General features: G+C 38.1%; 1 protein-coding gene across 7 annotated transcripts in view; it reads right to left on the bottom strand.

The window, feature by feature from the left end:
- Positions 1–27,284, bottom strand: part of NRG3 (neuregulin 3) — a 1,035,395-nt gene that overhangs the window by 794,083 nt on the left and 214,028 nt on the right. The window lies entirely within an intron of this gene.

Here is a 27,284-nt window from a genome sequence, read left to right as displayed (position 1 = left end):
ATGTTGATTGCGGCTTTCCAGTTAATACAACCAGATGTTCTGACCACTGGTCACACCATTTAATTCAGGAACTCTGGGAGTAGGATCCAGGCACTTTCTAAATCCCCCAGATGACTCCAATGTGTAGCCAGGGTTAAGAACCATTATTTTCAAATCCAAGGGCCTATACTTGGTAGATTCAGACTCACGTCAGAAACTGATGGGACTAGCAGATGAAAGAAAAGAAAGTTGAATAAATTGAACTCTTAAAACCTAGATTCTGGTTCCCCTACCTTTCCAGGAAGTTTATTTGAGAGCAAACATACTGTCCACAGGAGACAGTATAGGAAGAGGATGCTGGTACCCATCATTCGCAGGATAATCAGTCTGATGGGGACAGGTTAGGTCTGTTTGAACAATAAAGAGGTGCTCATGGGGAAAATAAGGCGAGCTGAAGAAAGACAGGCTCTGTACTCTCACCAAATGCACCACATTCCAGGCTGGCACCTGGTTACCTAGACCAAGAACAGTGATGGGATTAAACAAAACTGAGTAGCAGGGGCAAGGCATTCACTTTTGGAGGTGAAATGAGTGTTGCTAGAGTTCAGAGAAAGGAAACAAATGTGGATGTTTTATATTGTTGACATAAATATTATAATTACCTCCAAATACTTCTAATAATGTGCCTTTTAATTGTTGAGTCATGTTTATACATGAAAGGAACCATGCTAGGTGTTCTGGGTAGGTTGCTTATTCAGTCCTAAAGTAACTCCACAGTGGAAGAGACAGGCACTCATTAACCCCCAAGTAAATAATGGCAGTGCCAAGATTTGAACCCAGTTCCATGTGACTCCATTTTACCAGTTTTCCACTTTGGATTCATGGGTGTCTTTTCACCCTCAAGGTAACTTTTGGCCCAGGGCCTAATGTACTCTAGAGAAATCTTAACTGGTAACACCAAGTGGATTGGGATATAAATTCAAAAGAGAGAAAAGACCAAGAGAAGTCATAATGGCAGTGGGTACTGCATAGTGGAAAGAAGTTAGCTTTGGAGTCAAAACTATGCATTTGCATCTCAGGGATTTAATGAGAGGGTTCTAAGAACTCATGGAAAGAATGGATGATGACACATGAGCTGCATGTCGAGCTCCCTTTCCATGAAGGACTCCTAGGTACTGGAGACTGTCAGATGCCCTCCTCTCTCACCCACAGCAGTGCTCCAGGATGGGAAAGGTGACAGGGACTCAGGGAAGACAGGGTCCAGGAATAATAATCAGCCAACTGCCTGGATAAGCAAGCCATCGGCTGTTGTTGCCCTTGTGCAGTGTCACCTGAAAACCTGAAGTGGGTGAGAAAAAGGTAAGAAACTCAACCTTCATTACTGAGAGAGAGAGATAATACAAGGGAAACAAAGTGAGCATCAAACTGCACAAAGGCCAAGTCTGACCAAGTGTCTGAGAAGAAAAACTAATGAGCAAAAAAACACTAACAAATTGGCCCCTGAGTCCTGCTAACTCACATGTCTCTGCCACAAGCAAAAGCAAGCAAAGCAAATACGATGCCAGAAGCAAACTCCAAATGCCAAAGGGGAAAAAAACTCAACTTAATTGATCTAAAAGATGGTTATTTCTGACTGCCATGAAGAAAAATCAATGTCTTACCTGTGGGAGAAGCTTGGTGTAATAAACCACAAAGGACCAAGGCTTTTTAAAACTGTAACCAGTTATTATTAAACATACTAGTGACAGTAGAGCACTCACTCCATGTCAGGCACTATTTTAAATACTTAACATCTTTTAAGTATTTCTGAAAGATTTTATTTACTTACTTGGTAAAGAGAGAGAAAGAGAGAAATAGAGAATGTGAGTGTGTACACATGAGCGGGAATAGGGACAGAGGGAGAGGAAGAATCTCAGCAGGATCCCCACTAAGCATGGAGCCCAACATGGGGCTCAACCTCAAGACCCTGAGATCACGACCTGAGCCAAAATCAAGAGTTGGACAGTCAACTGACTGAGCCACCCAGGAGCCCCTAGATCGTGTCAATGTATTTAATACTCGCAACTACTAAAGAGGCTATGTGATCAGCTTCTTCCATAGACGAGGAGACTGAAGCAGAGGGTAAACCACTCCCTTCCTCAAAGCCATACAGCCAGCTGGTAAGAGTTCAGGAGTGAAAAATCCAGGCCGTTTGTTTCTAGGGTCCACGATTTTGTCCACCAAACTCTAATGCCTCCATGACACAATTCTATTCAGTAAACATTTATTAAGTGTTTATGACATAATGGCCTTGTCAGAGATCCAGAGAAGTGAAACACACGTGTCATATTCCTGCCAAGGGAATTTATGGAAGGGCCAGACAGAATCAGCCCAAAGCCCCAGGGGACGGTCACTTGACTATAAAGTCCATATAACACAACAATCAATTTTATGGTAAGACTAGAGCACATATAAATACAATGAGGAAAGTTGGGGTGTGCTGAGAAGTTGATAGGAACTGACACCTCGTCCCCGCTTCACATAGAGCATGTCCCTCAATCGTCCCAGGGAACTACTTCCTGCATATTTAGAACCCAAGAAACCCAGACACTGAGCAGTATATCCACCAGCACAGTCACAAAACCAATACGGGCCCGTTGGTCTCACTGCAAAACCCCAGGCCCTTCCTTCCTCATGCACCTCCAGCGACAATTTCCCTGAGGTTGTAGATGATGAGACAGAGGTCAGAAGATAATGATGAGTGTCATGAGGAGCAAGTAAGGGACAAGAAGAAGAATGTCCTGCAGCCAAACTGAAGCACAGTGGTGGCATCTGGGCTTTGCTGGTGGGACAAAGAGTAGGTGGGTGGGTGTCACCAAAGCATGGAGCATGGGCAAGCTTAATGGGTGGGACTATTTGCAGAGACACCAGAAGGATGAAGACAAATGTTCCTACATGGCAGTGGGGATGCTGTAGGTGCTTCTGCATAGAGTTGGATCCATACTGCATCACAGCATGGTAGGTTAAGCTGGCCACACCCATTACTGCAGTGAGGAAGGATGAGGAACAGGAGCAAGGCAGAGGGATGAGACGAGAGGCGTGTGCAGGAATTCAGGCAGGCTGCAACAAGCAGCAGGAAGCACAGGGATGGCTCTTGGCAACTGCCTCCGTGGGACTCAGCATTAGTACCCGGCAACATCAGTCAAACCCCCACACATCTGTATGAGCAGCTGGACGTCTGCCCTGTTTTTGTGCAATTTGCTCGCACAAAAGGATTATTCCATTTGGGCTGATAAAGGTGATATTTCCAGTGAGTACATCTGAAATATCTCTTAATGCTTTCTTTAAACATAAATGTAAAACGTCAAATTTAATATCTAACCCGACTTACATAATTCTCTGAGTGAAGAGGAAAACAGAAGCTGAGAAGGTTTCGTGCATTGCATAACGCATACTACTTCAGGGTTTTCTTATGGATCCTGGTATTCGTGACTCATATGATATCCCTGAACTTATTTAAAGAAAAGATGTCTTTCCTTTTTAGAAAATATAGACTAAATATTACTATTGATTTTAAGTAGCCTAAAAGTTTTTAAAAATTTCACAAATTTAGAGCAAATCCAGAAAAAGAAACCATTTCCACTTGTCTCCTGTCGTTATGAAGCTGTTGAAAGTTTCTTTCCATCATTGTCTATATGGTTGGAGAGGACCTGAGTCCTCTATTTATATAGCATTTTCACTGGGTCATTTACTAGAGAACAAACAGTTTGAACTTTCTGTGGAGGAGCTGTTCCACAAATAGGCCTGCTTCTTGAACAAACTAATTAAATAAATTTAGGCAAAAAGTTGTTTTCCTGAATTTTCTAAAAGAACCATCATAATCCATATTTCTTTAAAATAATATTTCCATTTACATTAAAGTTACTCTTTTATTTTAGGAAAAAATTATGTCATCTTTCCTTCAATGCAATCTTTGTGCTTCCAGGTAGGTACTACAGAGGTTGAGTTCTTGACAAATAGCTGAGGTTCTTTCTTTATTCCTCTCAATCTGCAACTACATTACTTCTCTTCAAGGGCCATAGAAGAAATAGGGAAGAGAGGAACTCATGTTTTCTAGGATGTCACCTGAAATTTTGACAATACTAGTAATACCCTATCTCAGCACAGTACCACTTTATCAATATGCTAAGAAAGTTGTGAGCTTGCAAATGGTTGGTTTGAGGCAGCCAGGTATTGTCTGGCAACAATCTTACAAGTTTAGGACAAAGATGATGTAGTGGCTTTTAGGTAGTAAGTAGTCAGGAATACTAGCTCTCCAAGGCCAGAAAGGCCCAGCTCCAAGACTTGGCCCACTTCATCACCTTTTGGATGTGAAACTGGCAAGTTATCCATATCCTTTATGACTCTGTAGCATAAGGATAATGATACCTTTCTCACGTGATTATTGCCTAGATTAAATGATCAAGGTAAATAAAACCTTCTATTATAGGCTATTTGTAACTTTGTGTAAGACCCATAAAAAAATTCTGATAATGTGGGTGGATGGATGGATGGATGCATGGATGGATGGATGGAAAGACAGATGGGTAGATAGACAGACAAATAGGTGGAGATAAATGTCAACACACAAACTCACAATTTGCCTTTCAGCAAAAGAATAAGTTGAGAACTTTGCCTGATGTCCAAGCTGAGTCTGCAAGTGTGGTCTACCAGAAAGAGTGGCTTGTTTGAAGGACCAACCACAGCAAAACTGTGGGTCCAGAGATGATTTGTCTGTGGGATTCCATAACTGTGGATAAAAATCTCATTAAAAGTCACTCATCTGTTTGTATGCTTTAACACATTTGCATAGGCTACGACACCTTTTTTTTTTAACTTTCCATGTCTACTGCAAAAAAAAAAATCTTTTCTCTATTTTCAGCATTAAAAATACACATGACCCCCCCCCCAAAAAAAAAAGGCTAAAAGGAGAGAGAGAGTGAGAGAGAAAATTCAGAGAAAACAAGGTCATACAGTCTCTCACTTTTCTTTTTACATCCTAAAGATAAATGTTCAGGTCTGGGAAAAGGCTGGCTTTCTCCTTTTCTCAACTGGGCTAAAATAAATGTTTAAATAGTTCCATTTCAAACCTGTGGCTGCATTTCTCACAGTATTAAAAAAGAAAAAGATCCACAGTCATTTTCAGTCCAAACTCCATTCTAAATAAAGCTTTTCATCTTTTCTTGACTCTGATTCCTAATTTAACACGATCTCACCTCTCTTACTTATCCAAAAATCACTTTTCTGGCAACTTTGACTATTCTTAACAGACGCATGAATCAGAGAAGAAAAAAGAAGTCCCCTGGACGGCTAAGGCACAGCCTAAAAATACATGTGCACCAAAAAGCTCATATAGATTTTTTAAGTTTTTCAAAAAAGAAGTCCTTACTAAAAGCCTCATGATTCTGCCTGCTATTTATTACAATCAACAGGGCTGATCTGGTTTTACAGTTATTGGGCAGGTAGATGGAACAGCTCCCAAGAGAGTGGCAGGGAGTCAGGAAGTGAAGATTAGGAGCTTGGCCATCACCATAGCAATAAAAATAGAGAGCATGCAGTAGTCTGTTGATGCTACTGCCTCTCTTCTCAACACCCTATATGTACCAACTCATTTCATCTTTACAGGCCTATTCTGACAATTGAGGAAATAGGGGGGCTGAAAGTTTGAATTATCAGGTGATGGTACTGAGATATGAACAGAGGTGGTGTGGCTTCGGGGTGACAATGAAAGAACAAAGCAACACACACGCATGGTGCAGACATGCAGGTGAAAGAGCTAAAACTTCATAGCTCAGGGTCTTCCAGACGAGGGGCATACTAGGTGTGGCCACAAACCTCCACAAGATTCAGGAGTTCCTTCAAGCTCTGGGCTCTGATTGCAATACTTCCCTGGAGCTTCTACACGAGACCCTCTGGGCGATAGCACACATCAGGTCCAATCCGGTGAGCAGAGAAGAGCCTCCCTTGGGCAGCTCCTCCTTGGCTAGTAGAAAAATGTCATGGCCTGGGGGGACAGATGTGGGCTTACCCCTGCTACATGTGCACACACATAGTGGCTTCCCAGGTCTCATTTCATGATTCCAGAAATAAATAATCTGGTAAAAATTAAATACATGAAATGAATTTGATATGAATTAAATAAAAACACAAAAGAAACCAACTGGAGAGGGACTGAGAGGGAGAGAGGAAGACAGCCTGAGCGTGGACTCTTTGTCCCTTGATTACCTTATGTTCATAGAGACCTCCTAGGCAGCAGACCCAGCCCCGGGGCAGGGGCTGAGCTGACAGGAAGGGGGGACAAGAGGGGACACTCAAAGGATGACACTCAATTATGAACAAAAGAAAGGAGAACACATGGAAAACACTGTGAGTACAATGTAGGGAACGATCATTGGGAAGAGGTGAGAAGCGTCTAAGAGGAAATTACCTGTAAATGTGAACCATGAAACACAAAGCTAGGTGGCTGCATCCCTTCCCCGCCCACGGTAAAACAGAGGGAAAAGGTATCCCCGATGGGGATGGGTGTGCAAGAGCTGAGGCTGGGTGGAGCTCAGAGGCTGGGATCCCAACCAGGCCAAGAACTCTTCTCAACGCTGGGACTGGAGGTTGTGGAGAATAAGGCTGAAAGCAAGAGCATGAGCCAGCTTGGGGCTTGGGGAATGAAAGCAAACCTCCAGGCCACGGGGCTTCTGGAAGTGAAGAGTTATGAAAGCTCAGAACAATGAGGTGGGAGTATTTATGCAATTTACAGCAAATCAAAAGTCCTCAGGTCATTCTTCAGTGAATTGGGTGGGTAGGGAAGGTGGCCCCGGGTGAACTGGAGATCTCTCTAAATATAACTTTCCCAGACACCAACATTCAATTGGGCACTGTGCCCTGAGTCATTAAGAAGACTTATATGTATATCAAATGCTGTTTATAATGGGAAATGATGGTGTAATTATATTTTCGAAGGATCTGCTTCAGAAATATTTGAAATAGAAATATATATACTCTTAAATGTGCAGGCTTTGGATATTTGAAAATGCAATTGCAGGAGATCCTCATCCTCTAATTATGCCCAAAAAAGGTAAATGTCACTGAAATAACCCTCACTCCAAGTAAAAACATTTAAAATGGCATATCTGAAAGCATTCATAGTTTCTAAATTAAATGTTGATACATAGCATTTCCTATTCCTGTAAAGTCTAAAAAAAGATGTTTAAGAGCTAAATAGTGCTTTGTTAGCTACTCAGGAAACCAGAGGGCTGTTTAAGAATTAATATCTCAGTTGCCTTTAAATTTTAAACTTGGCTATTAAAGATACTCTCTCTCTCCCTCTTTTTGGGGGTTTCTTCTTGTGGCAGTTGCATAAAGAGGGACTATATATCAAAGCAGAAGGGACAAAATCATCGCCATCTAACCATTTAGAAGTAGTTTGAGGATGGTGTTGCCCTTATTGTTTGTTTCATTTCTAGAAGGAAAGAATCCAACGTGTTGAGGTTAAATGGTGATAGGTCATAAAGATGTCTGCTTGCATGAAATCCGATTTACAAGAGTTCGTAACTGTAGCCTGGTAAAGGGGCCAGGTGGGAAAATGTCCTGTGGACTTCAGTCAAAAATCAGAGTTTCCCCGGAGCTGGAGTTGTGGGGAACTCACTGACTTTCTCTGCAAGGTAGCAGGATAATGAGAATCCCCATCCATCCCAGAGCCAGCATGCACTCGTTTGTGGCCGAGCACCTCCCAAGCATGTCTGTGCTTCTGCCCATCGAAGCATTTACTGAGCATCCATCCAATATCTGGAATCCACCGGGCGAGAGAGGGCACCAAGGAATGTCAGAAAAAGATTTCTTGTGTAATGAGAGCAAACACCTGGTAGCCGCTCTTGAATCTAGTAGAAACCCAGCGTACTGTTCTCATTCCCTCTCAGGGCCTAACCTCCCCTCTGGGCTCGCTGGGCTTCTGTGATCCTCCTGGGGCTGTGCTTCTCCGAGCCTATCACGTTACACCAAATGAACAACCAACCCAGCCCCCTGGGGGAATCAAAGACCTCCTTTCCAAGGGAGCTGGAATGACCAGTTCAGGTCCACCTGGAGGGAGAGGATATTTTCCCTCAAACAGGATTTAGAAAACAGGCTGCTGCAAGGCACAGACATCTCTTGGAGAGCCTTTCAAATCAGCCGCATTAAAAATAGCAGAAAGGTCAAAGTCAGAATTATTGGATTTCTTGGGCTCTTTGATTCGGGTCTCAATCAGGCTTGGTGTCCTTATTTGATTACATAATTTGATTCTGCTCCACAATCAAAATGTCACGCCACTGAGAAGTTGTGGTTATATCTGGAGGGGCCCCAAAGATTTCCTTGCATTCACACCACGGCCATGAAGAGATTGTGGGAGCTCTGGTGAAATGGGGGAGACAGCCTGCTTGGAGAAAAGAAAAGCCCAGGTAGGCAGCTGAGCACGAGGGCCTCGCCGGGGTCAACAGGAGCAGGAGATGCTGAAGAAGAGGCCCCGGGACCACACTGAGCCTCCAGTTCCTCACGGATGTGGCAAGTGATGTGTTAAAATCATGGGGCCTGACTCACCTTTGCTATTAAAAGGAGGAGCCCTGGAAGGGTATGTGATTGATGAATTGCTCTTTTTTTTCCAAAGAAACTGAGCAACTGAGGAGATACTACAGATCCTCCAGAAAGGTGCTATTTTCAATGATCTCAGTTCATGTCAGTTGAGCAAACACATTCATGCCTCATGTGAAGGTGCTCCTGCTAGAGGAGGGGAGGCTGGTGCTCGGCCCTGTAGGACCCTGCCCTCCTAGTCACGGCCAATATCCCGATGACTCCTCATAGAAAAAAAGATTCCAGGGAAAATCACATCTGCCACAAATCAGAGACAAATAAGGCTACAAACACTTGATATTTCTAGCTTGGCTCATGACCCTCAGTCACAAGAAATTTCTAAAGAGGGGTCACTCAACATCCTGGGCAGTTTCAGCCTCAAGAGAAGGTTGGTACCTCTTTCTCCAGAAGCCTTCCTGGCAGGAGCCGCTCTTGGCTGTTTCCTTATGCAAGCAGGTATTTCTAGGGATGTGGGATTAAAAACTCCTTTTTGTGTGTGTAGGCACAGCCTCTCTATAAAAGACAACTCATAAACTGAGACTCACAGAGGCAGTAAGCACTAAAAATTATTTGACACATTTAGCATGTGGAAGAGTTTTATCCCTTCTCTCTCAGATACCTTCCTTCGGAGGCAACTAAGAAATCACTGAGCTAAAGCCAAGTACACACCTAAGAGAAATGAAAACCATTTGTCCACACAGAAACTTGCACACTGACATTTATAGCAGCATTATTCATGCAAGCCAAAAAGTGGAAAAACCCTGAATGCCCATTAACTGATAAACAAATAAATATAATGGGGTCTATCCCTACAATAGAATATTATTTAGCCATAAAAAGGAATAAAGGACTGGTAACTACAGCAAGGATGAACCTTGAAACATTATGCTGAGTGGAAGAAGCCAGTCACAAGAAAACCACACAGTATACGATGCCATGATATGCAATGTCCAGAACAGGAAAATCTAGAAACAGAAAGATTAGTGGTTGGTTGCCCAGAACTAGGGAGCGGACAAGGCTGGGGGGAGGGGATGAGAGCCGAACCACACAGGATTCCTTTGTGGGGTGACGAAAATATTCTAAAAATGACTGTGGGAATGGTAGTATATACCCGAGAATATGTTAAAAACCACTGAATTGTACACTTTAAATGGGTGAATTACATCAGATATCTCTATCTCCATGAAGTTATTAAATTAAAAAAAAAGCAAACATAAAACCTGGGGCCAAGGTCTCAGTCACTCCCACAGGGTTCTATCAATGTACCTGGACCTGCACAGTCTCACAGACCCAGATTCCTCATGCTGACCCCAAAGGCAACCATGAGATTCAGTATCAATGAACAGGTGCTGAGCTTCTCATTCCCTAATTATGAATAAAATAATATCTCTTGTTACTACTGCCATCTTTATTTCCAGAAGTCACGCTCTTCCTCCCTATGTTCTAGCTTTGACTACAATGCTTCGAGGTCCATATTCTCTCTTCTACTTAGGGAGACAACCTAGCAAAGGGAGTATATCTTAAAATTTATATCACCAGGGGTGTCTGGGTGGCTCAGGAGACCAAGCATTTGACTAATGATCTCAGGATCATGAGATCGAGCCCCACGTGGGGCTCCAAGTTCACAAAGGAGGCTGCTTGAGATTCTCGCTGTCTCTGTCCTTCCCTGCTGTTCCTGCACTTTCAGGCTCACTCTGTGTCCCTCCCTTAAAAAAATAGTAGTACTTTTTATCAATATCAGTCATAATGGCAAACAAGTGTAGTCATTTGTTCAGAAGAATCATCCATCACCTCTGTGTCTGACAGTACAAAGAAGAACTGGACAGAGCCTCTGCCTTGAGAAGATCACAATATTGTTAGGGAAACTAAACTGTCAGCAAATAAATATGTCCAGTATGACACATGCTAGAGCAGAGGTAAGTCCAAAGGGCTTCTGGAGGACGGAGAGAAAAGAGAGTAATGTTTCTAAGATTATATAAGGAATTAGAGATCTGTATAAATGTATTAGGCTTGAACCACATGAAACCATTTCTAATTTAGAAATTCTTTCAATTAAATCTCACTTTGTAATACTTCTAGATTTACAGAAAAGTTGCCAATATACTACCAAGGGTGCTTACCTACTCTTCACCCTGCACCCCCTATGGTTAGCACCTCCCACAGTACAATTCTCAACCCCAAGCAACTTCCCCTGATGCCTTACTGCTCACCCAACCACACGCCCTATTCAGATGTCCTCAGTACGTTCACTACATCCTTTTTCTGTTCTAGAACTTAGTCCGAGACAGCACATTGCATATCCTCAGCACATCTCCTCAGTCTCCTCCCATCTCCATCATTGTCTCAGGCTTTTTTGTTTTTCTTAACCAATATTGCCATTTCCTTTTATGTGAAAATAGTCAAATATTTCCAGTGTCATATGGTTCAACTGAATGGTTTTCAAGGTGCTAAAAATCCCAACAGACTATATGATGTCCCTGTGACAGCGAGGTCATGTTCAGCATGGCACCCACTAGCGAGCAGCCGGGGAGCACGGAGCCTATGGTCACGAGCACAGGCGCAGGGCCAGAAGGCCAAGGTACATGATCCAGACTCATCACCCAACAGTTTTGTGACTTTGGGCAATTTCATTCACATCTCTGTCCTTAGTGTTTCATCTGTAACGCACTCCCCACCTCCACTGGGTTGTTGTGAGGATTAAATGAGAACATGTATGGAAAGCACTTAGCACACTGCCTGGCACATGAAAGTATTTGCTGTTGCTACTTTTCTTCCTGGATCTCTTACATCCTTTCTATTACTGTATTACCACATCCCTCCAAAGCTCATTCACTGCATGCAAATTGTGGTAAATATCAGGAAACAGAGTAGTTATTTGTGTTTCAGAAAGTACATAGTGGAGGTAACATGCAAGAAGTACAAGAACAGTCTGGGGTGAGAGAAATGAGTTGGGCATATTATTTCATTAACCTATACGAGGCACGACAGCATGTGACCATATAGAACAGGCATTAAAAGCTTGTTCAAGCAATGTCCCTTCTACAATGAGGCTGTGATGTCACTGGACTGCACACCCATGACAAACAAAACACTGCCCGTGGCCTGGCAAATTTGAGATAGCCATGGTTGCAGCAGATGATGCTACTTTAACAAGATCATCGCTTGAGACCTGAAACCATTGGGTGACCTTCAGAGTGTCACCTAAACGTATAAGCCCCATAAATAATAGATGTGTCATAATTCATTAGCAGTTTGTAGCAAGCTTTAGTCCTCGCTAATGAAGAAGCACAATTTTACAAAGAAATGTGCAAATTACCAACTGTTTAAGAAAATACTTGATAAACATCTTCGCCAAATTACATTTAATTTTTGCCATTTAGACTGCCTCCTGTGGAGTTTAACTACACCATCAAAAAACAGCTATGCCTATAAAATCTGCAACAAAGGCAGTAACATTTCTGTCCGATTCTTATGGAACCTGTTTCCTCATGTTCCTCGAAAAGAAACGGCCCTGCAGTTTGCACATTTCTGGAGGCTTTGTCTCTACGTTTGGTCTACAAACTCTCTTCTCATTAAAAAGATAATAATAAAAAATAAATGAAAGTAGAAAAGGGTAGGCTAGACATTCTTCCATTTGCATAATTTTGATGAATAACCTTACACTTTGGAGACCTGTACAAAAGGATTGTTAAAAAGATGATTTGTGATTACATAATAACAAAATGTATTGATCACTAGGAGCCAGTGTGAGTTCATTACAAATTAGTCTGTACTGGTAGATTGAGGAATGTTATAGCCAGATATCGTATTGATTTCATCAAGGAATTTAATAGAGACTCTCATTATATATTCAGTAATAAAAGGAATGGATGTGGGCCATGGGTTAGTCGGCTGGGTAAACTCACAGCTGGATTAAAGCAAAGAGAGTTTGTCGATGGATATTTATCAACTAAAAGGGCAGGCCTAGTGGAAGACTCAGGGCTGCCCTTGACTTTATCATGATCCAGAAGATGACAGTGTTTTGGGGAGCCTCAGAGAAAGGCAGAGAGGGCCTCCTCCTATAACTGGGGGATGACGTGGCACTCAAAGGCAGATCCGGTGCTCTGGTTCCTATTTGTATCAAAGCCAAATGAGCATATTTTCTAGGGTTAACATATAATCGAGCTTTGGAATTGTCAAAACGTAAATCAATTTTTCAGATATGGTAAGAAAGACCTGGTTGAAGAAGAGATTTTTCAGAATAAGCCTTGGGATTCACAAACTTAATGTGAGCTAATTAGGTAGAAAAATGTCCAAAAAGGTAAATTCAAGTACAGGCTTTCTGAATAAAATCTCCTATTCAGACCCAGAAAGGCAAAGATTTCATTTCCTTCTTCGGAAGAGATCAGATCCCATTCAAAGGAATGCGTCCACCTTTGGGGACATGTTTTTAAAACTTATGACTTTCAATTAACTTTAAACTCACTGAAAAGTTGCAGGAGTTCAGAGAATTCCCACAAACCTCTTTACACAGTTTCCCTCTGTGAACATCTTACATCACCCCACAAGAATGACCAAGACTAATAAACATTTAACACTGGCACAATTCTATCAACCACACTAAAGACATTTTAAAAAAGATTTTGTTGGTTTTCCACTAATGTCCTTTCTCTTGAGAACAACATCTTAAGATCAATACTAACAAATCATGACACATTCAGAAGAGGGCCATCAAGAAGCCTTGGAATCAGCTAAGTGAGGAATATTGAGAGTAGCATTTTCTTTTTTTCTCTATCCAAACTTATTCCCCTGGTGAGACTGGTCTAATGGTTTTCAGTATCAACTATATTCTGATGACTTCAATGTTTACATCTCCAGCCCTGGCCTTTCCCCCAAATTCCAAATGCCTATACACAATGACCCTCAGGACATCTCCAAATGAGGATGTCTGTTGGACAAAACTGCCCACCCAGCCACAGTGTTCTTCTTCCAGTCTTTCTATCCTTCCAGTTGCTCTTTGACTACATTCCTTCTTCCTTACCCTAGATCCAAGTCATAAGAAAGTCTCGCTTGCTTTCCTTTAAAAATGTACACAAGATTTGACTACTTTCCATCTTTCATATACCCACCATTTTGGTCTAACTATCATCCCATGGAATGGCCTCCTTCCTTGACTGTTGTGTTTCCATTCTTGCCCCTGCTCTGTTTTCAACACAGCATTAACTGTGATCAATAAATATTTTTCATTTCTCTAACCAAATGCTCAAATGGCTTCTGATCTCACTCTCAATGAAAGCTAAAATACTGAGTTGCAAAGTTCAAACAACTTATGTCCTGTTATCTCTCTGACATCATCTCCTAGTACCGTCCCCAGGCTCACTTCATAGGACAACGCCATGTCCTTGCTATTCCTCATGAGGCAGAATCTTATCTCAAGGACTTTTCATTTGCTTTTCCCTCTGCTGGATATAGAGTTGCCCCCAGATATTCATATGGCTGACTTAATCATAACCTCCTCATTTGGGCAAAATGAGATCATTCCTGGCCTGGTACTCAGATTGCAACTCTCTTTCTCCTGCCCCAACCTCTGTTGCTACTGCACTTATGATCATCAGATAGATACACTTGACCTGCTTTGTTTGTTGTTTTGGAGGCAGAGATCTGGACTGTTTTGTTCACCACTATTTCCCCAGCCCCGAGTGCATGTTTACAAAAAAATCAGTCCAATGAATCAATCAAAGAATCACTGTGATTAAGAAGAACACATATTCTAATATCAGACTGCAGGGTTCAAGTGTCAACCCGATTGCTAACAAGCTTCAGGGTCTCAGGCAAGTCATTTAGCTTTCCTGTGCCCCTGTTTCTAGACTTGATAGATGGGAATGGCAGCAATACCTAACCTGCAGACCAGTTATTAGTGTGACAATTAGTTGTTGTTAATTCAATGTGACAATTCATGGAAATTACATATTATAGTGTTTGAGAATATTAAATATTAAATGCTCACTAAATATTGACTGAATATTGAGTGGAAACTTGGACACAATAGACAGTATCACCATAAAATGCCTAGACAGTCAGTCAAGTCAGTATAAGAGATCAAGGCTTAGGAATCATTTGACCCAGGCAGAAATCTTAGTTCTGTTATGTAGCTTTGTTTCCCAGAGCAACACACAATCAACCTCTGTAAATCCTGAATCTTCAACTATAAATGGAAACAATCCCATATTATCTATTTTGCTGGGAAGACAAAATAAGTTAGTATGGAGTACTTAGCATTATTCTTGGTATCTACGAAAGAGTTGACTAAATAAATGTCATGATTGTTATATAATCCAGATCTTCATTGATCCCAGTGACCGTACCTCCTGCCTTTCCTGAGGCCTTTTTCAATTACCAATCATGTCTCTGTAGCTCAAGCTTGCTCCCAGGGACCAAAAGCTCTGTGCCCTGAATCTCTAACCTATTCCTTAGAAACTCAGCTCCCAAGGAAGGTGACATCAGAAAACAAACTGGCCACATACTAATTGAGCCTACAGCAGTGACTAATGTAAATGATTTATTTTAGAAATGTCAGTCCCATCTCTGTGCCAGGCTATGTGGGGCGTACACTGCATATACTGTGGTCACTAAAACTCAGTTTGCCCGTAGAGAACCTCCTTCCCCGTGGGTGTAACAGGGCAGTGTGTTAGCTCTCCAAAGGTTTGTTATTAAAGGAGGGAACATATATTGTTAAAATTGCAGGAATCGACTGGGGACAAAGATTTGGATGAGAGGCCACTCTGGGTAACTATATCTGTATCACACCCAGGCTGTGGCCTCATACCATTCTCCTTTTCTAACCCTCACTAATCATTAAGCAACTATTCCATTAAGGAATATCAGGGTTCGCACCTCCTTCTTAGTAATCAGGCCTACCTAGTACCAGCACAATTCCTATTACTACTGCTGTAATTACTGCTCCTACCACAAATACTATTATCTTCATTATTTTTTTTCAATTACTTACTAGCTTTTTCCTTTATGATATTAACACAAATGGTCTCCAACCTCCTTATTTATGGTAAGTCTTACAACACTGAGCACACTGTCAATATTTATATTCAAACTCAAATATAGGAAGGCCAATTTTATTAGCAAATATAGGAAATATTTATATTCAAATTCTCTATTACAGGAAGACCAATTTATTAGCAATGGAATTTATGAAGAAAAAGCAGATGAAGGACAGTAGACAGACAGGCATCCATGCATCCTAGTGACATTTCAATTTATCTCCAGCTCCTCACAGACTTCCAACACAATGACACTCAGTCAGCACTCACTCATTCAAACTAGGACACTGAGCAATAATACTATTAATCAGTTCTCCCTACAATCATCCAAAAGAGCAGATACGGGAAAATTGCTGACATATTAGCAAATATATCTGTAACAGCTTACCAAACACCCCTGCCTCTGTCTCTGAAGTATCAGTGGAGCAAGAAGGATACTGACATTACGGACTAGTACAAATTGTCTACAATAGCCAGGTATCTCCTCATCTCCTCACTGTGCACTGAGACTAAATACTTACTACTCTGTTGTTTTTTATCTGGGCAGATAAGACGGCCTGGTGCCATGATGAATGGCAGGGCCACGAAGGACATATCCAATCTCATGCAGGAAGCACATGTACAAACATGATCTCTGAGAAGCTAACTGACAACGCAGAGCTAAAAGATGGTGGGGCTGACTGTGGCAACTGATAAATTAACCATCATCCTACTTCATAAGTATCACTTACATGTGCTTTTTTCTGCTTTTCTTTTTCACCCCTCAATTTGGGAATTTTCTGTTTAGGGGGAAAATAAAGGCACCATGCAACTTTAATTGTCCACTCATTTGGGCCTCAGTCATATATATATATTTTTTCTCTTTTTGACTCTTCATTTCCCACATGCTTTACCACACTAATCCACTCAACAAGGGGAAGAAGATGGGTGATATGGTTGGAGAGAGATTAATTAAATACCTACTAAGTAGCTAGCCCTGTGCAAGGACAATATAAAGAACACAGTTTATTCCCTATAACACAGTGTATTCCACAGTTATAGTGGAAACTGCTCAAGCTCTGCATCCTCATCTCAGTTCTGCTACGTAATGGAAGGTATATACTGTCAATGATCATTTGTTTTCTCAGCTTTCCCATCTGTAAAAAATTAAAGAATAAATGAAATAATCTATGCAGAGCACTTAAAATATATGATACCTGCTTACTATATGGCATGTGCTATTACGTAACAGTTTGTTCTTTCCATGCTTCATGGTCCTTAACATCTTCAATTTATGGTCTTCCCAACTAGGTTTTAATGGTCTTTTATTTGTTTTTTGTTTTTAGGATTTTATTTATTCATAAGGGACACAGAGAGAGGCAGAGACACAGTCAGAGGGAGAAGCCACCCACATGCCCCTGATGGTCTTTTCTTTGAACTCCTTAACGTGTTGTCATATTTTCTGTTTAGTCTGTTATTGCTTTGTATGGCCTTGAGTGGTGCACCATGCCAACTTCCCTTCACTATCCCCTTCCATGCCCTGTCTATCGCACACGGGGATGCCTTGAATATACGACAAAATGCATTGCCACATCAAATAGAACTATACTGAATTCTAAATGTGTAACATTTTGTAGAAACAATATTTTCCTTTATGGCAGAGTTTGCATGTTGTCAAAAACATTTTCGTAGATCTCTGAACATAAATATTTACTTCTGAGTTTTCATGATAAAGGTCCAGAATAAAAGAGCTTAAAATACAACCTAACTTTATATATGCGTGTGATCAGGATTCTAATAGGAATCTTGGAATTGGAAAATTAATTTGTATTGCAGGGTCTACAAGTATTTAAGATGGACGGGGAACCAGGTAGGTAAACCCTCCTGGGTCTTACTTCTAGCATCCATACCCTTGGCTTAGCATCACTGGCCATGTACTCCTGGTTTCATTGCTATTTTTCTATCTCCAGTCCACAAGTGTGAGCCTGACTGCTTCCAAGGCTGGCTCATTTAGCTTACTGCTGGGTGCTCAGTTTCTGACTGACCTTACGATATCTAAATGACACTAAAGGCCAGGCCCCTCAGTTGAACACTTGGTGGCCCTAGGTAACCCTGATATAATTAGGCTGAAGTGTTGCTCTATGTATCAGATTCAGCAGTTCTGAAACTCAATGTGAGGCCAGTGGGAATATAATGGACATAGATATGCTTATTAAATCATATGCTGAAATATGCAGACCCCCAAAGAACTGACCTTTGTTGAAATGAATATCCCTCTGGTCACGGCTGCATGGAATTATTCAATTGAAAAGCCTTTAAATATGACATTAGGCTTTGTGTGCTAGGCACTATGTCTTGGATTTGACTATGTCAATATGTAGTACTCATGGGAATTCTGGATATCTCTATTCCTTCCTGCATGTCAATGTTGTTGGTAATGTCTTCCCTATTTCAGTGGTCTTAATTGTGCTTACTTCTTTCTGTATGTCTACTTTCACGTTGATGTATTGATCATGCCTCAAATTGAGTACAAGATGATGTGGTACAGAGATAGATGGTAGATAGGTAGATAGACAAACAGGTATCATTAAATAGGTAAGAAACAGGTATACACATGTATTCATTATAGACACCTCCAATTTTCTGTAAAAAGATATAGGGCGTAAACGAACAAACAAACAAATGTCAGATACAACACAAAAGAACCTCCTCTACACATTAGCAAAGTATCTACTGTTACATTTGGGTTCAAGAATTTATTCCAGCACATTCATTAATTCAACAAGAACAGCACCAGGAAAAACATCATCTGCTCACACATGCTCCCTCTGACACTCCAGAAACTCAAGTTAGGGGGAAATTCGGTAACACATGATATTAATGAACCTACCAGCTCTAAAATGAAAACTGATGAGTGGATCATAGCCTGTACTATATAATCATAAAATAGCTCCAATATTTTTCTAATAATAAAAAATCTATTTCTTATAAATTCATCTCTTTCTTATTGAAATTCTATCCATATTCTCACAGAGAATATGTGTTATATTCTTATATATTCCTGTATTACCTTATAATCTTAAGCTACTTATCTTCCCCATCAGAAACTCCTTATGTATACAAGTGAATCATAAGATTTCAACATAAATTAATTCTTGAACATAAGATGTAGTATCACCAATTCACATATAAATATGGCATTAATTTTTAATTTTCTGCTATTAAAGTATTTAATTTCAAAGCCAATATATAAGTAAATTAAATTAGGTATATTAAATTCATAACACTTTATTTTTCATCATTAGCATTATTAAGCATCAACTCTGACATTTCTATAGGTGTGCAGTGAATATATACATATATATATACACACACACATACATTTATATATAGATGCTACATTAGTTGATAGATTTAATACAATTATTATAGACAATTCACTAAGGATAGTACTTGATGGGATGAGCACTGGGTGTTATGCTGTATGTTGGCAAATTGAATTTAAATACAATATAAAAAAACAAATATATAAAATTGCAATCATATAACACTTTATCTTTAATAAGTGATGTCAAGATGTATGCCATTTATATTCTCTTTGGTAACCATAAAATCCATACTTGTTTATTCTGTGTCTTTACTTATGTATATACTCAATGCCTACTACATTTTTAAACATGGCATATTTCCACAGCATTTCAGAGTTTTAATATTGTTTTATCTTGTCTAGAGCAGTTTTACTCAAAAAGGATATGGACATAATTTTCTTGAATTGTCTAAAAATACATTTCAAATGTCCGTCTGCCTCCTGAATGATAGCTTGACTAAATATGTATTATTTTGACTCCTACTCTCTTGTTCTCAGATATATGTAGATATTTTTATTTATTATTTTGAAAAATATGTTGAAATGGAGATATATGAGGTCAGCTCAATTTTCACCTTACTCAGTGGCTAGTATTTCATGCTGCATAGCTAAAACTTTCTTTAAATTATAAGGTTAGTATCTTAACCAAGGCTCCTGGTGCTCACCAATATTCTACGTGTTACTATGCCAAACTCCCTCTCACTGATTACAACTAAAATCTCTGGACAGAAATACAAAAGCAAATTACTTCTGAAATGTAAGCAATGGGAGGCAGATTAGACACAGAAGTAAAAAAAATTGCAGAACAAGCAGTCTGGAGGAGAGTTATTCTTTACTTTTCCCTCTGCTAACCCTCAGCTTTGACATGAGGTCAGGCTGAAATGAAAAACTGTGCAGCAGGTTTAGACAGCAAACAAAGCAAAACGAAATGAAAGCCCCAAGACATATAAGCAAACAAACAAATAAACAAATATAAGAAGCTTCAATCTAGTGATACTACTGGGAAAGAAGGCACTTGTGAACCACAGAGTACACAAGAATTCCTCCTTTAGTCAATCCTTCCTTCCTTCCTTCCTTCCTTCCTTCCTTCCTTCCTTCCTTCCTTCCTTTTGTTGCTTGTTTGTTTTTCTTTTTTCTCTCCTGGCCTTACCCCATTGCAAAAATGCCATCTTAAAATAATGGTGGCTATGGGCAACTAGAAGCTACACAAAAAAACAAAATCCATCTCTTTGGCCTCAAGAACTGAAAGGGTCCCCTGAGAGCTAGAGACTGTGAGAGGAATTCTAAAGAGGAGAGGTAGCAAGGATCCCTTAGTTCTATGTATGAACTGACAAAACTGGGCTCACTGCTAAGTGGAACATGCACATAAAAGACCCAAGGAAGCATAGTAAAGGCTTTGAAAACAGTAAGATGATATAAATACCACCTAAGTCCCAGAATAACCCATGAGTGGTATATTTGCAGGACAGACCAAAATAGCATTGACAAAGTCTTTTGAAACAGAACTGACATTGGATCCATTGGCCACGGAAGATAACAGAAAACTCACAGTATTAACCTAATTAAGTTGTGATCGCCTGCTTAAAAAAGAAAATTCATCAGGACCCAGAGTCTCCAGTATAATAATAAAAAATGTTTAGGACATAATCCTAAATTACTTGATATGTAAAGAAATATTGGAATCAGATTGCTGAAAACCAAAGATAAAAAAAAAATCTTGAAGACAGCCTAAATAAATAAATAAATAATAAATAAGGTTAAGTACAGAGAAAGAACAAATTTGTGACAATTTTTCATAGAAATCATGGGGGGAAGAAGACAATGGAACAATATTTTTTAAATGTGGAAAGAAAACATCAGTCCACAATCCTATATCCAGTGAAAATATCCATAAGTAGGAAAAAAAATAAAGATATTCTCAGACGAAAGAAGCCTTCAAAGCTAAATCTATTCTGAAAGAAATGCAGAAAGAAGTACTTCAGACCAGAGGGGAAAAAATGGTACTAGAGGAAAGCTCAGAATTTCTACAACAGAAATGGTAAATACCAAAATAAATATGGCAGACTGGTTTTCTCTGATTTTTAAAATATGCATTAGTGCTAAAAATAAAAATTAAAACATAATATGGTAGAATTTTCAGTGTATATAGATATAATACATATAATATATAAAGCAAATGAGAGACAAGAGATCTATATTGTTGGAAGGCATTTTGACTTTATTTTCAGTGAATAAGTATTCTCTTAAGAAGACTGAAAAGTTAATAATGTATACTGTAATCCCTAGAATATCTATATAATATAAATATATATTTACATATTAAATACAATATATTCCAATACTTACATTAAAGTAGAATACTAAACATATTCAAGTAAGGTCAAAAAGAGGGAATGATGAAACAAAAGTGCAGGAGAAAAACCAAACTAATGATAACAAAATAGTAGACTTAAATCCAAACATATTATTTATTAGAGTATGTAAAGAATCTAACACAACGAACAAAAGAAATGGATTCTTAGTTTTTATTAAGAACCAACTATATGGTTTCAGTTCAGGTCATGATCTCAGGGTCATGGGATTGAGCCCCAAATGGAGCTCCATGCTCAGTGTGGAGTCTCCCTCTGCCCATCCCCCAACACTTTCTCTCTCAAAATAAATAAATAAATGTTAAAAAAAAACATTTTAAATATAATAATATCCATAGGTTAAAAATAAAATAATGGGAGATGTTATAACACAAATTCAAAGAAAGATGGAAATGCTTAGGTTAATATCAGACAAATTTTATCTTAGAACAGGAAAAGTATTAGTTTATACAGGACCATTATTTGATGATAAAAGGGTCAATTTACCAAGAAGATATTACAATCCCAAAACAAAGCTGAAAACAAAGAGATCAAAAACTGACAGAAATGAAAGGAGAAATAAATAAATGTCTAATTATTCTTGGAGACTTCAAAACTCTCTCAGTAATCAATAGAATGAATAGACAAAAAAAATTAGGATATGAGACAGCTGAACAATAATATCAACCAAAGTGACTGAAATAACATTAATAAAACCACCCAATAAGAGATTAGACATATTTTCAAGTACCCATGGAATATCCACCTAGATAGTCCATATCTTGAGCCATAAAACAAACCTTAACAAATTTAAAAGTAAAGCCATACAAAGTAAAGCCATACAAAATTTTCTTAGAATATCAGAATTAAACTGAAAATCAATTACACAAAGATCTTTGGGTAAATCCACAAATATATAGAAACTAACAGCATGCCTATAAATAACCTATGGGTCAAGGACAGAAATCCAAAACGAAATTGGAAAATATTCTGACCTGAATCAAAATAAAAATAGAACCTGTCAAAATTTGTGTAATATAGCTGAATTAGTGCTTGGAGCAAATTCATAATACTGAGTTTCACATTACAGAATAAAAAAGCTCACAAGTAAAAATCTAAGTTACTACCATAAAAAAAAAGAAAATACAGAGTAAACCCAAAGCCAGCAAAAGAAATAGTAAACACATGAAGGGTGTCAATAATAAGATGTTGATATTAATGAAATGGAAAATTGAAACACAAAAGAGAAAAACAAATCAAAAGCCAGTTCAAGTGAAAAAATAGTGCAATTGGTGAAACTCTAGCCAGACAGGCAAAGAAAAGAGATACCACACGAACCAATATCAAACAGACAAAAGGAGTATCATCACTAGAAACCCTACCAACATTAAAGAACAATAAAGAAATACTAAATATCATTCTTTGCTCATAGATAAAATACACCAAAGAATATTCAGAGATGACATATATCAATTCCTGCAAAGCAAACATTAACAAAATTCACTCAAAAATAAAGCTTATCTGTAGAGTCCCATATTTATTAACAAAACTGAATTTGTGTTAAGAATTTTCCAACAAACAAAACTATATCATGATAATTTCACTGGAGAATTGTACTAAAGACTGCACTAAAAATTTAAAGAATAAATAATAGTAATTCTACATAATGTCTTCCAAAACACTTCTCAATTCATTTTGTGAGGCCAGGAAAATTCTGATAATAAAACCAGACAAAGGTATTAAAATAGAAGATAAAGAAAGAAGAATATCCCCAATGAATACACACTGCCACACACACACACACACACACACACACACACACACACTGCAACAAATATTAGTAAACCAAAAGCAGTAGCAAATCTGAATAGTAATGCTTTATAACCAAGTATAGTTTATAGTTCTAGTAAATCTTGAATATTCAAAGATGCTTTAATATTCTATAACCAATCAATGCATTTCACCATAGTAAGAGACTAAATAAAATCATAATCATATCAACATGTCAGAAAAAATATCTGAAATCTATTTATGATAAAATCTTAGAAAACCAGGAAAGAAAGGGAATCTTTAATCTGATATTGGGAATGGAACAAAAAGAAAAAAAGCTGGGGCACCTGGGTGGCTCGGTTGGTTAAGTGTCCAACTACTGATTTTGGCTCAGGTCATGATCTCAGGATTGTGAGATTGAGTCCTATGTTGGGCTCAGCACTATGTGTGCAGCCTACTTAAGATTTTCTCCCTCTTCCTCTGCCCCTCCTCTGACACTCTCCCTCTCTCAAAAAAAAAATAAGTAAATAAAAGAAAGAAATATGAAAGAAAGAAAGAAAGAAAGAAAGAAAGAAAGAAAGAAAGAAAGAAAGAAAGAAAGAAAACAAACCAAAAACTGAAGCTACTACTGTTATCTTTAAATGTAAAAAATTGAATGGTTTCCCTGAAATTCAAGAAAAAATTAAGGAATCCTCATCTTCATCAACATCATAACTGAAATCCTAACCAATGGAATATGTCAAGACAAAAGGAGGGGAAACATCATAACTGAAATCCTAACCAATGGAATATGTCAAGACAAAAGGAGGGGAAAGACATGGAAGTGGAAATAAAGTACTTTTTTTTTCCAATTCATAGATGACAAAATTGTCCCTGTAAGAAATTCCAAGGAATCTCTAAAAAAAAAATTAAAATAAAAAACTCCTAGAACTAATATATATTAGAACACCTACAAGGTTAAAAAAAAAAGTTTTGTATCTAAACATTAGCAATGAGAAGTCTGAAATAAAAATCTTTAGTAACATTTAAAAATTGCCCCCCAAATTAAAATTACTAGGTATCAATCTAAAAAAAATATGTTAAAGTTCTATATGCTGGAAATGGCAAAATGCTAATGATAAAAATCAAAGAAGACCTAAATAAATGAGGAGACATACCATGCTCATGGACCAGGAGACCGTAAGACATGAATTCTTCTAAAAACTAATCTATAGATATTTATATCTATAGATATAATGCCAGTCAAAATATCAGAAAGTTTGTTGTAGATATCAGCAAGGTTATTCTAAAATTTTGATGGAAAGTCGAAGGAATAAGAATAGCCAAAATGATTTTGAAACAATGGTAGAGAATTCACAATACTTATTTTCAAGACTACCAGAAAGCTACCATATAAAGACGGTATATTAGCAAAAATATAGATGCATAGATTAGTGGATCCGAGAATACACCAGAAACAAACTCACATGTTTATGGTTAATAACTTTTTTTCTGCAAAGTCATTTACAGAAAATTATATAGGAATAATCACTCACAAAAAAAGTGATCCTTGACCAAACCTCATGCTTTGTAAAAAATTAACTCAAAATTGATCAAGGTCCATCCAAATGTAAAATGTACAATTATAAACCTTTAGGGAAAAACACCAAAAACAAAAACAGTAGAAAATCTTCATGACCTATGGATTGGCAAAGAAGTCTCAGACATGACACCAAAACCATGATCCATGCAAGATAAAAATAATAAATTAGACCTTCTCAAAATGTAAAAGTTTGCTCTGCCAAAGATACTGTCAATACACAAAGACATTAAACAAATTTACAAAAAAAGGTCAAACCACAGACAAAGAAATATTTACAAAGCTTGTATCTGACAAAGGGTTTATATTTAAAATATGTAACTGTTGGGAGACAATACTCTTGAATATTTTCACATTTAGTACAGGATTCCTGTCTGTCTGTCTCTCTCCCATTCTTGCTCTCTTGGTCTTGTTCTCTCTCTTTGACCCCAGAGGAAAAGATGGACTTTGGTCCAGCAGTAACTTTTATGAGTCTCATAATTTTGAAGTTCCTTTTCTGTGATGCACCACCTGACACACATACTGCATGCACAGGGTGACACCTGACTCCACCTCACCCCTTGAAGGCTCAAGGAACCTGAGCTAAAATGCTGCTCTGGTTCTTTTTGTCAACAGTTATATACCACTCTTCTGATCCAGAAAGCCTCCACATCTCTTGTCAGAATATCTATATTCTGTGGCAAACTAACTGCTGGGCTTACAAGCATGGTAAAATGTCACCGTCTCAGACTTAATAAAGAACTCTCAAGACTACATGGTAAAAAAAAAAAAAAAAGGCTCATTTTTTTAATAGGAAAAAAATGAAACAGACACATCAAAAGAAGATATCCGGAGAGCACAGAAGCATGAGAAAATATGTTCAGCAACCTTAGCCATTAGGTAAAAACGTATATTAAAATCACAAGATATAACTACAAACCTATCAAAATGGCTAAGATTAAGCAAACAAACAAAACGTCTCATAATACCAAATGCTACCAAAAGTGCAACAAGGGTGCCCGGGTGGCTCAGTGGTTGAGCATCTGCCTCTGGCTCAGGTCATGATCCTGAGGTCCTGGGATCGAGTCCCACGTTGGGCTGCCCTCTTCTCCCTCTGCCTGTGTCTCTGCCTCTCTCTGTGTGTCTCTCATGAATAAGTAGATAAAAATCTTCTTAAAAAATGTGACAAAACAAGAATTCTCCTTCATTGATGGTGGTAATATAAAATGGTACAGCACTATGAAAAACAGTGTGGCAGTTTCTTATGAAGTTAAATATATATATCCTACAATCCAGTAATCCTACTCTTAGGTACTTAACTAAAATAAATAAAAATATATGTATGTTCACACAAAATTCTGTATGCCAATGCATATGGAAGTCATATATATGGCCATATATACACACATATATATACAATACACATATATACACATATATACATATACTCACATATAATATCTCTAAATATATAAATATATATATACACATACATACACATATATACACACACAGATATACATATACTCACATATTTCTAAATATATAAATATAAAACATATATATATACATATATATACATATACTCACATATATCTCTAAATTTTTTTTAAATTTTTATTTATTCATGATAGTCACAGAGAGAGAGAGAGAGAGGCAGAGACACAGGCAGAGGGAGAAGAAGGCTCCATGCACCGGGAGCCCGACGTGGGACTGGATCCCGGGTCTCCAGGATCGCGCCCTGGGCCAAAGGCAGGCGCCAAACCGCTGCGCCACCCAGGGATCCCATATCTCTAAATATATAAATAAAAAAGCATATATATACACACATATACACATATATACATATATACTCACATATAATATTTCTGAATATATAAATATAAAACATAACATATACACATATATACATATATACACATACATATACTCACATATATTTCTAAATATATAAACATATACTCACATATATTTCTAAATGTATAAATATAAAAATGTATATATACACATATACACATATACATACTCACATATAATATTTCTAAATATACAAATATAAAAACATATACACATATATACATATATACTCACATATATTTCTAAATACATAAATATAAAAACATATATCTACATATATACACATATACACATATACTCACATGTAATATTTCTAAGTATATAACCGTAAAAAACATATATACACATATATGTACACATATACATAGTCACATATAATCTCTAAGTATATAAATATAAAACATACATATATACATATATACACACACATATAATGCCTCTATATAAATATAAAACATATATATACATATATACATACACTCACATATATTTCTAAATACATAAATATAAGAACATATACACACACATCTATACATATATACGCATATAATATACTCGCATATAATACCTCTAAATATATAAATATAAAAACATATGTATACACATATATACCTATACTCACATATAATATCTCTATATAAACAAACACACACACAGAGGGAGAGAGGGAGAGAGTCCAGCAGCCTAGAGAGCCTCGTCTTCATTTAGGACCTGAAAATACTGTCCGTGGCCCGCACCTGGCGCACAGGTAACCGTGAAGCAAGGACACGAGCGGTCAC

The sequence above is a fragment of the Canis lupus genome, chromosome 4 (genome assembly GCF_048164855.1).
Source record: "Canis lupus baileyi chromosome 4, mCanLup2.hap1, whole genome shotgun sequence".
NCBI lineage: Eukaryota > Metazoa > Chordata > Mammalia > Carnivora > Canidae > Canis > Canis lupus.
This window is presented reverse-complemented; position numbering and strand designations above follow the sequence as displayed.